This window comes from Orycteropus afer, unplaced genomic scaffold, assembly GCF_000298275.1.
Source record: "Orycteropus afer afer isolate SDZICR_OR568_19922 unplaced genomic scaffold, OryAfe1.0 scaffold00131, whole genome shotgun sequence".
In the NCBI taxonomy this organism is placed as follows: domain Eukaryota; kingdom Metazoa; phylum Chordata; class Mammalia; order Tubulidentata; family Orycteropodidae; genus Orycteropus; species Orycteropus afer.
In genome coordinates, this window is record NW_006921718.1 from 7,929,640 (window position 1) to 7,942,904 (window position 13,265).

Genomic DNA, 13,265 nt, shown 5'->3' on the forward strand with positions numbered 1-13,265 from the left:
TGGTCAATGACATGAGACAAAGTATATGTGAACTGCTGTATGTAAAGTGAATTTACTCTGTAAATCTTCACCCAAATCCTAATAAAAAAAAGAAAAAGAAAAAGAAAAAAAAATAAGTGCTTCAAGTCCTCTTCTCTCCCAGCAAGCAAGGCTGTGTCATCTGCGTTTTATAGGTTGTTAATGAGTCTTCCTCCAATCATGATGACACACTCTTCTTTATATAGTCTAGCTTCTTGGATTATTTTTTCAGCATACAGACTGAGTAAGCCTGGTGAAGGAATACCACCCTAACACACACCCTGATTTTAAACCACACAGTATCCCCTTGCTGTGTTCAAACAATTGCCTCTTGGTCTACGTACAGGTTCCACATGAGTACAATTAAGTGTTCCAGAATTCCCATTCTTTACAACATTATCCATAATTTGTTATGATCCACATAGCTGAATGCCTTTTCATAGTCAATAAGATACAGGTAAACATCTTTCTGGTATTCTTTGCTTTCTGCCAAGATCCAGCAGACATCAGCAGTGATGTCTCTCATTCTGCATACTCTCCTAGATACAGCTTGAATTTCTGCCAGTTCCTAGTCAATGTACTGCTACAATCATTTTTTAATTACCTTTAGCAAAATTTTACTTGCATGTAACATTAATGATAGTTCAATAATTTCAACATTCCACTGGATCATTTTTCTTTGGAATAAGCATGTATATGAATCTCTTCCATTTGGTTGCCAGGTTTTTTCAACTTTCTTAGCATGGACAAGTCAGTACTTCCAGAGTTGCATCCATTTGCAGAAACATCTCAATTGGCATTCAGTTTATTCCTGGCACCCTGTTTTCACCAATGTCTTCAGTACAGCTTGGACTTCTTCCTTCAATATTATCAGATCTGATTATATGCTACCTTCTGAAATGGTTGAACCTTACTTACTTAATCCCTGTAACATGGTTTAACTGACACAGATTATACTAAGATTAGATGTGAAGACAATCTAGATAATTTGCTCAGTGTTACTGACAATAGCAAATGATAAACTGCAAAAACACTAGCTCATGTAAGTAAAAATCATGTGCTCTTTCCACTGTGTTTCTTGTGTTTTGCTAAGGACTGATAGCCCAACATTTAGAATTTTTACCATGGTATCAACACTTTTAAATTTTTCTTCACCCTGAAACACTTCCCCTAGATTCATTCCTTCTTTAATTCTGATTGATTTAAATGTATTCCCACTAGACAGAGACATTACAAGAGAAGAGAACTATAGATCAGTATTTCTTTTTTTCTCTGATCCATGCATAGTTTATTCACTAGCATACTAAGAAAATAATTTTTTTCTTTACTGTACATTTCTTAACAATTGTATATGGATATGCTCTCTCCTCTCATCAACACCCCTAGATATGCTTATGAATACAGACGTAAACATCCTCAAAAAAAATACTAGCAGAATGAATCCACGAACATGTAGAAAGGATTATATACTGCAACCAGGTAGGATTTACTCTAGAAATGCAAAGTTGGCTTAACATCCAAAATTAATGCATAATCTATTGATAGTATATATCAATAAATTTCAGGGCATAACCACATTATCTCAATAGACATAGAAAAAGCTTTTGGCAGAATCCATTACATTTTTATGATCTAAAAAAAAAAAAACCACCTAGGAATAGAAGGAACTTCCTCACCCTGATAAATGGCATCTTCAAAAAAAAAACCCACAGGTAACATCATATTTAAAAGTGCACACTGAAAAGTTCTCCCCTCGGATTTCCAGAGTCGCCATTTCTATTCAACATCATACTGGGGGCAGAGAGGAGGCAGTGCGTCTAGCCAGGGCAATTAGGTCAGAAAAAGAAATAAAAGGCATCCAAACTAGAAAGGAAGAAGTAAAACTGTATTTATTTGCAGACGACATACCCTGTATACAAAAAATCCTAAGGAATCCATGAAAAACCCTATCAGAACTAATAAATGAACAAGTTCAGCATAGTTGCAGGATATAAGATCAACATATAAATCAACTGTATTTCTATTCCCTTCCAATAAACAATTGAAAATGAAATAAAGTAATTCCATTTACAGTTGCATCAAAAAAGAATACATAGGTATAAATTTAATTAAAAAAAGTCAAGATGTATAGAGTGAATACTACGAAACATTGCTGAAAAAAATTAAAGAAGATTTAAATAAATGGAAAGACAACTCTCATGCTCGTGGATGGGAATATTCTATGCTAAAATGGGAATATTCCCCAAATTGATTTACAGATTCAACACAACTCTATCAAAATCCCAGCTGTTTTTTTTTTTTTTTTTTGCAGAAAATGCAGAACATTCATATGGAAATGCAAGGCAACCAGGAAAGTTAAAACAATCTTGTAGAAAGAATAAATTTGGAGGACTTGCACTTCCTGATTTCAAAATTTACTACAAAGCTACCGTAGTCAAGATGGCAGAAGCTGGCCTAGGGACAGACTTACAAATAAATGGAATGGAATTGAGAGTCTATAAATAAAGGTTCATATTTATTGATGTTTGCAGAGTGTCAAGACAATTCAGTAGCCAAATAGCTCTGGAATAACTAAATATCCACATGCAAATGAATGAAGATGGACTAAAACACCTTGGGGCACGTATAAAAATTAACTCAAAATGGATCAAAGAGCTATGATCTAAAAGTAACAGCTAAAACTATAAAACTCTTAGAAGAAAACACAAGAGTGAATCTTTGTGACCTTAGTGTAGGCAATAGTTTCTTATATATGACACTAAAAGGAACAAAAAGAAAAAAGAAACAAAAGAACATACACACAAAAAAAGAAGAAAAGAAAAACTAGATAAACTGGATTTCATTAACTTTTGTACTTATTTGATACCACAAAGACAGTGAAAAGACAACAAACACAACGGGAGAAAATATTTGCAATTCATGTCTGATATCTGGAATACATTTTAAAAAACTCTTACAACTCTATAATAAAAAGATAAATAACCCAACTGAAAAATGAGCAATATTTTTAACAGACACTTCTACAAAGAAGACATATAAATGACCAATAAGCACATGAAAAGACTTGTAATACATTTAATCCTTAGGGAGATGCAAATCAAACCATAACGAAATAGAACTTCACCTTCCTTAGGTTGGCTATAATAAAAGACAGGTGACAGCAAGGTTGATGAGGATGTGGAAAAATTGGAATTCTCATACATTGCTAGCAAGAATGCAAAACGGTGCGGTAATTGGCAGTCCCTCAAAATATTAAATACAGAGTTACGAATGACTCAGCATTCCATTCCTAAGTAAATACCCAAGAGAAATGAAAACACATGTCAACACATAAACTAGTACACAATGTTCATAGCAGCATTACTCGTAATAGCAAAAAGTGGAAACAATCCAAATGTCCATCAACTAGTGAATGCTGTTGTTGTTGTTGTGTGCCATTGAGTTGGACCCGACTCATAGCAACCCCTCCTTGGGTTTCCGAGGCAGTATCACTACGGAAGTAGACTGCCCCATCTTCCTTCCGAGGAGTGGCTGGTGGGTTTGAACCACCAGCTTTCTGGTCAGCAATCAAGTGCCTTAGGCACTATGCTACCAGAGCTCCCCAACTAGTGAATGGCTAAACAAAATGTAATACACATCTATACAATGGATTTTTTTTTTTTAGCCATAAAAAGGAATCAAGTATTTACTGCAGCATGAATAAACCCTGAACACAATGCTACATGAAAGAAGCCAGCCAGAAAAGGCCAAAATATGGTATGATTCTATTTATATAAAATGACCAGACAGGCAAATTTATAGAGACAAAAAGTAGATTCATGGTTGCCTAGGGCTGGGGTGCTTGGGAGGGATGGGGAATGACTAATTGCTAATGGGTTAGTGGATTTTGGCAGGGGGAGTTGATGAGCTGAAGAAAGTTCTCCTTAGCTGCTGCACCCTGTTCATTTAGGTGGGGTATGTAGATTATGATACATACATCTTTCATGGGCTCATATGTCTGAACATCATTTATTATTTCATCTTGCATGTCTGAAGTACTTTCAGAAACTCCCACTTCATTTTGAGTTTGAACAGTATTTACATTTGTATTGTACTTAAAAACAATTACTTTCTCACTTGACTTTACAACAACAGTTCAGGGAAGAGAAGATAAGTTATTAATCTCCATTTTTTTAATCAAAAAAGTGAAATTTCAAGAGATTTGGTGACTTGCCTAAAGTCACATGATGAGTGAGAGCCATCTATGCATGCTTACACATGTAGTAAATGTGTGTTTCATCTTCTTTTCTAATAAAAGATCTGTTTGGATCCATTAATCCTTTTTCCAGAAATGCTGGATTAAAAGGAACTATCTTGTTACATTTTTCTACACACTTTTAGTCAACATGTTAACCTGGGCTGGAATGGAGAAAAAACAGCTCTACAACACAAGTTCTAAAGTATAGAAAATAGAGTGCTTTTTAAATCAAAATTGAATGCTGTGGAACATAGTAAAGTGCTACTGTAAACATCCATTCATGTTAAATGTCCATTCAAACTCAAAAATAAAGTTTACAAACCAATTTATATTAATTACTTAGCTGAGTCAATCAACCACATCAATCATATGGGTGAAGCCACAAATCTTGGTGTGAGATCTGAAGAAGTGAAGAGAGAAGATTCAAAGACTCTGTGATCTGAATAAAGCTACTTCTGAGGAGCTTGCTTTTGAAGGTGGGGTATGTGTGTGTGTGGGGGGTGTATGCATGTACAGAAGTTTAGTGGGGAGGGGAGGGACTGATAGGAGGACTGGGCTAGTTAGGTCTCAGTAGCTACAGCACAGGGAGCAAGGAGTAGAAATTAGAAAAAAGAGAAGTCTCAAAAAATACAGCCTAGAAAATACCATCAATCCTTCTTTTTCGGGGGGACTCACGTAACATAATGAAATCTCTGTTTGTTGCTGAGAGAAATTTACAGAAGCTTTTCAGAAAAGTACATGACAAAAAAGGCCAGCAGTGGTCTTTGAGGAGCAATTACTAATTATTTCACCTGTTAGGGTACAGATGTGAATCTCTGAACTCTGTAGAGACTACCACAATGTCTATAATATGAAGATTTAAGTGGATGAAGAAAGAAAAATATTATGAAAAAAAATTTTACTATATAACTTATACTTCTCAATGCAAAGATGCATTAAACTGTCTTATTAGTGATATTTGTACGTGTTTTTGTCTGCTCAATTAAATTTTACATTTCTAAGTTCTGGAATCTTCTTTTTACTCTTTAATATATTCCAGAACTCCTGAAAATAAGCCTCACAGTATAGATTGCTAATAAACTCTACTGCCTGTCGAATTACACTGATTGGCAGATGGTGATAGATGTGTAATTTTAGCTAAGAAAACGACTAAAATGTAGAACTTCATATCAAATGTGAAAGTGAATGAAAAACACAAATAGATACACTTCCACAGCTTTCTCTTTTTATCCTCACAGTAGGAAATGGCTAATATTTTGCCTCTGTTTTCATCACACTGGTGTTGAGCTGTACAGGAAGCAAGTGGGTATACATCAGAAGTCAAAGGAGAGACAGATGGGAAATGTCTAAAAATCTCTCCGTAAGTCAATGGCAAACTGATGTATCAAAAGGGTAGGACAAATGGGCTTTCAAAGATCCGAAAGAAAACAACAACAACAAAACAATCTCTTCAATGGCGTAGGGAGTGGGCACGGTTTGTGCTAGAGTACAGCAAACAAGTATTATTTCAGGATAAGCAAAGGGAACAGGACTTGTAAAGGATTTTATCACTCTTGGGCAAAATTAGCTTCAAATGGCCCCAGGAACACAACGGGTGCCAATAAATGCATACTGAATGGGAACAGTTCTTTCAAAGTGCCAGGTTCTATTACTATAGCAGTAACCATTATGTCCCTAGAAACATTACTGAGTCTTATTGCTATGCAGACAATGGGCTGTTAATAAATGTTTTTGTACCAGTTTTCTTCTTAATAGACTGCATGTCTGGACCTTCTAGGCCAAAGTTTTACATGAAGATTAAGTTGACTCTGAGTATGGCTTTCCCATGATTGATCAACTTCACATATTTGGATCTTAGAGAGAATTCTGTCAGGGCCAATACACATTATTTCCAATTTTTATTAACTTTTCATATATGTCTGAAAAAATAAGAACCAATTATTCAGTGGAGAGCATGACTTTAATAAAGACTCCTAACTCTTAACACTCATATAAAATCTGCATTTTAATACTGCTGTAAGGACCAGAGCACTGCAAGACAGTGTTTTCATAGACAACAATTGAGAATGACATAAAAGCAGGCTGAGAACACAGGCTGAATGAATACTGGACCACCTTCCTCTACACAATCATATGCTTTTAGATGACCCTGATGTGCAACACAAGCAATGTCCCTGTTCCTGCCCCGCATAGCTCCCCATACCCACCAGGCCTGGCACCACTGGGAACAGGAGGGTTATTTTCATCTTTTATACCTGATGACATGTCCTTATTGCTATGAATGTGGACTGTTGTTGTTGTTGTTGTTATGTGCTGTCAAGTTGGCTCCGACTCATAGCGACCCCTCCTTGGGTTTCCGAGGCAGTATCACTACGGAAGTAGATTGCCCAACCTTCTTTCTGAGTGGCTGGTGGGTTTGAATCACCAGCCTTCTGGTTAGCAGTCAAGTGCCTTAGGTACTGTGCTACCAGAGCTCCCCTATGAATGTGTACTAGCCACAATAAATACCTGGTCCTGCTAACTATTCCATCATATAAAAAAGTTCAGTATTAAGTATTATAAGGCTCAAAATATTTTTGGTAGTTTAAACTGGTTTATATTCAATGATATAATGCCACCAAACCAAAAAAAAAAAAAAAAATTCAAAGCCATCAGGTTGATTCCGACTCACAGCAACCCCCATATAATGTCACACACTAATTCATTTTCTTACTTGAGGAATATTTCATAACTAAGACATAAACTGAAATGGACTGGTTTTGGCCATTTTGAATCAGACAACCATATGATCTACTATGCCAGGAATGACAGATTGAAGAGGAATGGTGTGGCATTCATCATCACAAAGAATGTTTCAAGATCTGTCCTGAAGTGCGATGCTGTCAATGATAGGATGATATCCATACACCTGCAAGGAAGACCAGTTAATACTACTATTATCCAAATACGCACAACCACAACCAAAGCCAAAGATGAGGAAACTGCTGATTTTTACCAACTTCAACAGTCTGAAATTGACAAAACATGCAATCGAGATGTGTTCATTATCACTGATGACTGGAATGCAAAAGTTGGAAACAAAGAAGTTGGAAAACTTTGGCTTTGGTGATAGAAATAACGCTAGAGATCACATGATAGAATTTCACAAGACCAACAACTTACTCATTGCAAATACCTTTTTCCAACAACACAAACAGTGGCTATACATGTGCACTTCACCAGATGAGTACACAGGAATCAGACTGACTACATCTGGGGCAAGAGGAGATGGAAATACCATCTTCAGCCAAAACAAGGCCAGCAGCTGATTGTGGAACAGACCATCAACTGCTCATACATGCAAGCTCAACTTGAAGTTGAAGACAATAAAACAAGTCCATGAGAGCCAAAATATGACCTTGAATTTATCCCTCCTGAATTTAGAGACCATCTAAAGAACAGATTTGATGCACTGAACACCGATGACCAAAAACCAGAAGAACTGTGGAATGATATCAAGAACATCATCCATGAAGAAAGCAAGAGATCATTAAAAAGACAGGAAAGGAAGAAAAGACCAAAATGGATGCCAGAAGAGACTCTAAAACTTGCCATTGAGCAGAGAGTACCTAAGGCAAATGGAAGAAATGAAGATAAAGGAGCTGAATAAAAGATTTCAAAGAGCAGCTCAAGAAGACAAAGTCAATCACTATAATGAAATGAGCAAAGTCATAGAGTTAGAAAATCAAAAGGGAAGAATACACTGGGTATTTCTTAAGCTGAAAGAACTGCGGAAAAAATTTAAGCCTCGAGTTGCAATATTGAAAAATTCCATGGGCAAAATATTGAATGATGCAGGAAACATCAAAAGAAGAGGGAAGGAATACACAGAGTCACTGTACCAAAAAGAACTGGTCAATGTTCATCCATTTCAAGAGATGGCATATGATCAAGAACCAATGGTACTGAAGGAAGAAGTCAAAGCTGCACTGAAGGAAGTGGCGAAAAACAAGGCTCCCAGAAGTGACGAACACCCATTGAGATGTTTCAACAAACAGATGCCCTGCTGGAAGCACTCACTTGGCTAGGCCAAGAGATTTGGAAGACAAATACCTGGCCAACTGACTAGAAGAGATCTGTATCTGTACCCATTCCAAAGAAAGGTGATCCAAAGAATGTGGAAATTACTGAACATCATTAATACCACATGCAAGTAAAATCTTGAAGATAATTCAAAAACGGCTGCAGCAGTATACTGACAGAAAACTTCCAGAAATGCAAGCTGGATTCAGAAGAAGGCATGGAATGAGGGATATCATTGCTGATGGATCTTGGGTGAATGCAAAGAATTCCAGAAAGATGTTAACTTATGTTTTATTGACTATGCAAAACCATTCGATTGGGTGGATCATAACAAATTATGTATAATATTAAGAATGAGAATACTAGAACACTTGATTGAACTTGAGGAACCTGTACTGTGTCAGGAGGCTGTCATTCAAACAGAACAAGGGGCTACTGCGTGGTTTAAAATCAAGAAGGGAGTGCATCAAGGTTGTATCCTTTCACCATACTTATTCAATTTGTATGTTGAATAAATAATCCGAGAAGCCAAATTATATGGAGGATCAAAGACTTCATATTACTTGGTTCTACAATCAACACCAATGGAAGCAGCAGTGAAGACATCAGACAACATATAGCAACGGGCAAATCTGCCGCAAAAGACCTCTTTCAAGTGCTGAAGAGCAAAGATGTCTCCTTGAAGACTAAGATGTGCCTAACTCAAGCACAGTATTTTCAATCGCCTCTTACGCATGTGAGAGCTGAACAATGAATAAGGAAGACCAAAGAAGAGTTGATGCTTTTGAGTTGTGGTGTTGGCCATGAATCCTGAGAGCACCACTACTAAAAGAACTAACAGATCTATCTTGGAAGAAGTGCAGCCAGAATGCTCCTTGAAAGTGAGAATGGCCAGACTTCGTCACACCTACTTTGGTCATGTTGTCAGAAGGGAACATTCCCTGGAGAAAGATATCATGCTTGGTAAAGTGGAGGGTCAATGAAAAAGGGGAAGGCCCTCAAAAAGTTGGATTGACACAGTGGCTGCACAGATGGGCTCAGGTATAGCAAAGATCGTGAGGATGGCACAGGATCAGGCAGTGTTTTGTTCTGTTGTCCATAAGGTCGCTTTAAGTCAGAGATGACCTGATAGCACCTAACAACAACAACAATTGCAAGACATGCTGAAGAGACTCATACTAGCTATGCCACACAAATCAAGATGCTTCATTTTACTTAAATTTTCCTGCACAGACATTGGACAACTGGTCACATCAAAGTAACCAAATGACTGCTTCCACATTCTATACCTGAGATTTCAGACCCAAATGCCTCCAGGAGAGAGCATTAGGCAGGTGTAAGACAATGGGAGGCATTATGATAACAAATAACACATGCCCAGATAAGAGTGGAGGCCATTATTCAGCTCCAGCTGATTGCTGAGACAACATTTGTTTGGGGGCTGGAACAAATACAGAATTGTTTCTTAAAGGAGATTTGAGATTATTCCATCACTACTTTGGAGATCTACTTCTAGGTGATGATTCCACTGACTTCTAAATTCATCTAAAAGGAGCTAATCATATTACATGTTCCTTTGGTCTCTAAAGAAAAGGGTTCTGCTCAATCAACAACTCAAGCCCTACTTTTAAAGGGTCTTGTCAGAGAATACAGTCATAAACTGTCACAACATGGCTTACAATCTTTCTACCCCTTCACAAACAACATAAAACATAAAATAAAATGTAAAAACAGGCAAAGAAAAGTCATAGTTATGGAGAATGTTCTATCAATTCATCCAGGCTAGTGTTTTCAAAATTCAGGAATACTCGGGGGTTCTCTGAACATTTTCAAATCTTATGTTGTCCCTTTAAAGCATATTTTATTTAAAAAGAAAATAATGTAGGCATATGGTCTCTTAGAACTGTTTTGACTCAATTGCACTTTAATACTTTGTGTTTTGAGAACAACAGCCACAGGAAAATTGTTTCTTGTTATTATACAATTGAGGACATGATCTACTTCATCTCATTTTTCATTTCCATCAGAGAGAGCACTATCCTTTCTGGTAGGTTTCTCTTCCTCTAAAAGTAAGAACTGTGTATCTGACTCTGTCTACTTTTTTTACTGTAATGGCCAGGAAGCTGGAAGTCTAATTTGACATTTAACTCTACTAACTCTATAGACACGTATGGCCTGCAAATCTGTGGGATCTTTCTTTAGGTTTTCACTTTCAACTTTTACCTATAACTCTATGGCTCTGATTCTCTGTTCTCATTAATATTTTACCAGTCTTTTATTGTGTCTGTTCTGCTCTCATTGTAAAGTTGCCTCAAATCCTTTGTGGGTAAGCAGCAAAGCATACAAAACATATAGATGAAATAACAGACTTCTGCTTTTCTAGGCGATGATAATGAATTTCTGATATGTAATACCCCCAATGGTGACCTTCTGACAACAGCATGATTTTCCCAGAGCACTGGATAGTAAATACATCTCTCTATATCCATCTATCCCATCCATCTAACCATCCATCTAATCAAATCTATCTAGGCTCATTGTGGATACATACACACACATATGTGGTTATAAATACACATACATACATTATACACAACAAAGGAGGGAGCAGGAGAGAGAAACAGAGAAAGACATGTATATATGTTAAAAGAAATAAAATACAGACTTTGAGACACAATGCTTTTAAACTTGATTCGGTAAGATTATGAATCTTCATAGTGTTATAGTTTCCGGTCCCATTTACAACTGAATGACTAATACAGTAACACAGGACAAGAAAAAAAGTAAAAGTCGTCCAAAAAGTTCACGGTGACAAGAAAGGAGCAACCACCAGCAACGCTATGACCCTGCTTTGTTCTCTGAACGTTTCCTTATGGCAAATGGGAATTCTAGTGCTGAGGCTACAGTCCTATAAGTTCGTCTACCAATGGGGACAGGCCCTGAAGATTAACCTAAGGTTGCTGAGGTAGAAAGCAGTTATTAGCTGTCCTAGGCACCTGAGACTTGGAGGCACCTCAGTTAATGTCCTGATAAAATCACCATGACACTCGGATTTCCATCAGCAAAAAGAAAGGGAAGAAAAATGTACCCCTCTTCCTCACCCAGAGGAAACAGCAACAAATTTTATAACTAGGGGTGATACTTCCAGGAGACAGAGGATTCAAGAATAAAATGTAGAGCAGGCAAAGATTGAAGATCCCCATAAAGTACCTCTTTCTGAGCTAGTATTTAATAGCCACCTCTAGAAGAAGTAGGATAATACAAATCACATTACTCACAAGCTTACTCATTCAAGTTAACAAAATTTGGGTGTCCTATGTCACCTAGATAATGTGCTAGTGTTTAAACACCAGACGATGAATGTGACATATTCCTCTACCTCTGTCAGTTCACATTCTGGAAAGGGACACAGACATGACAGTATTTGAAGTACAAATGGTGAGTTCTGAAAAGAAGAGCATATTTGAGGTGTTAGAGGAGTACATGGTAAAGAGAGACTCTTCCAGTCTTGAATGGTATGAGTAAGTATTTATAGAATATGATCTACAATAAAGTAAACTGCAGCAATGTGAGAGAGGAAAGGTCTGCTTGGCCATTTGCTGGTGTTTAACACATATTACTAAAGGTTGCATAACAACATGGGTGGGGAGAAGCACTGAGAAGAGATTCCATGCACAGAGAACTTTTTCTGTAGCCCGTGACCCCCCTGGCAATGTGTGCTTGTTTATTTATTAGGTTTTTATAAAAACCTTGTATTTATAGTCAGGGTGCTCACCTCATCTTATCCATCCCCCTGGAAGGCTGAGTCCAGTAACTAAACAGGACGTTGTTGTTGTTGTTGTTATGTGCCATCGAGTCAGCCCTGACTCACAGCGACCCCTCCTTGGGTTTCCGAGGCAGTATCACTACGGAGGTAGGATTGCCCAACCTTCCTTCTGAGGAGTGGCTGGTGGGTTTGAACCGCCAGCCGTCTGGTTAGCAGGCAAGTGTCTTAGCCACTATGCTACCAGAGCTCCCAACAGGACGTAGGAACACATAATAATAAAGATTACTTGTGCATTCATTACAATTCCAAGTGCTTCACATATAATATCTAATTTAGTTTACTATTAGTAACTCCATTTTACAGATGCAGAAACTGAGGGCCAGGGGAGACCAAGTTAACAGAGCTAGTAACTGGAGAAACCAATACTCAAACTGAGGTCATCAGCCTCCAATCTGTGCTCTACCTTAACCATGAAGTCATATTACAAGTGTTTCTTCAAAACAAAACAAAAAACCAACATGTGGCCACTGGCCTAAAAACACAGGACACAATCAAACAGGACTCATCTTTAACATAACTCTTTCTTGAAGGGGAAGGAAAGGTTTAGGATTCAGGGCAGGAAACCATCTGAATTCTTACAGCATACCAGGGAGGTATGATGGGTTCAGTTCCAAACCAATGCAATGAAACAAGTATCACAACAAAGGGAGTAACTCAAATTTTTTGGTTTTCCAGAACATGCAAAAGTTATGTTTTCACTACACTATGGTCTAATAAGTGTGCAAGAGCATGATGAAAAAGTTGAAATACTGTGTGATTTTTCCAAAATGTGACACAGAGGAATGAAGTGAGCACATGTTGTTGGAAAAATGGTGCCAACTGATTGGCTCAATACAGGGTTGCCACAAACCTTAGGTTTGTAAAGAGCACAGTATCTGCAAAGTGCAATAACAGCAAAGCACAATAAAATGAGGTATGCTTGTAGTTAATATGAATGCTCTGTCACTTTGTTATATTTGTCCAAATCCCACACCATTTCCCTGTATGTACAAGTATTGACTATCTAAATAATATTGCGAATTATTGATACCTTTCTTGCTTTTATTTATTCTTTAATTCTTTTTCTTCTGAAAATGCTAAGGGAGGGTTAGCATGTTTTAAGTTTTCCTCCCTTCTAAAGCA

The 13,265-nt window shown here is 37.4% G+C and overlaps 1 protein-coding gene across 1 annotated transcript in view; it reads right to left on the minus strand.

Moving 5' to 3' along the window:
- CRIM1 (cysteine rich transmembrane BMP regulator 1) overlaps positions 1 to 13,265 on the minus strand; it is a 287,524-nt gene that overhangs the window by 99,511 nt on the left and 174,748 nt on the right. The gene's annotated exons all lie outside the window — the stretch shown is intronic.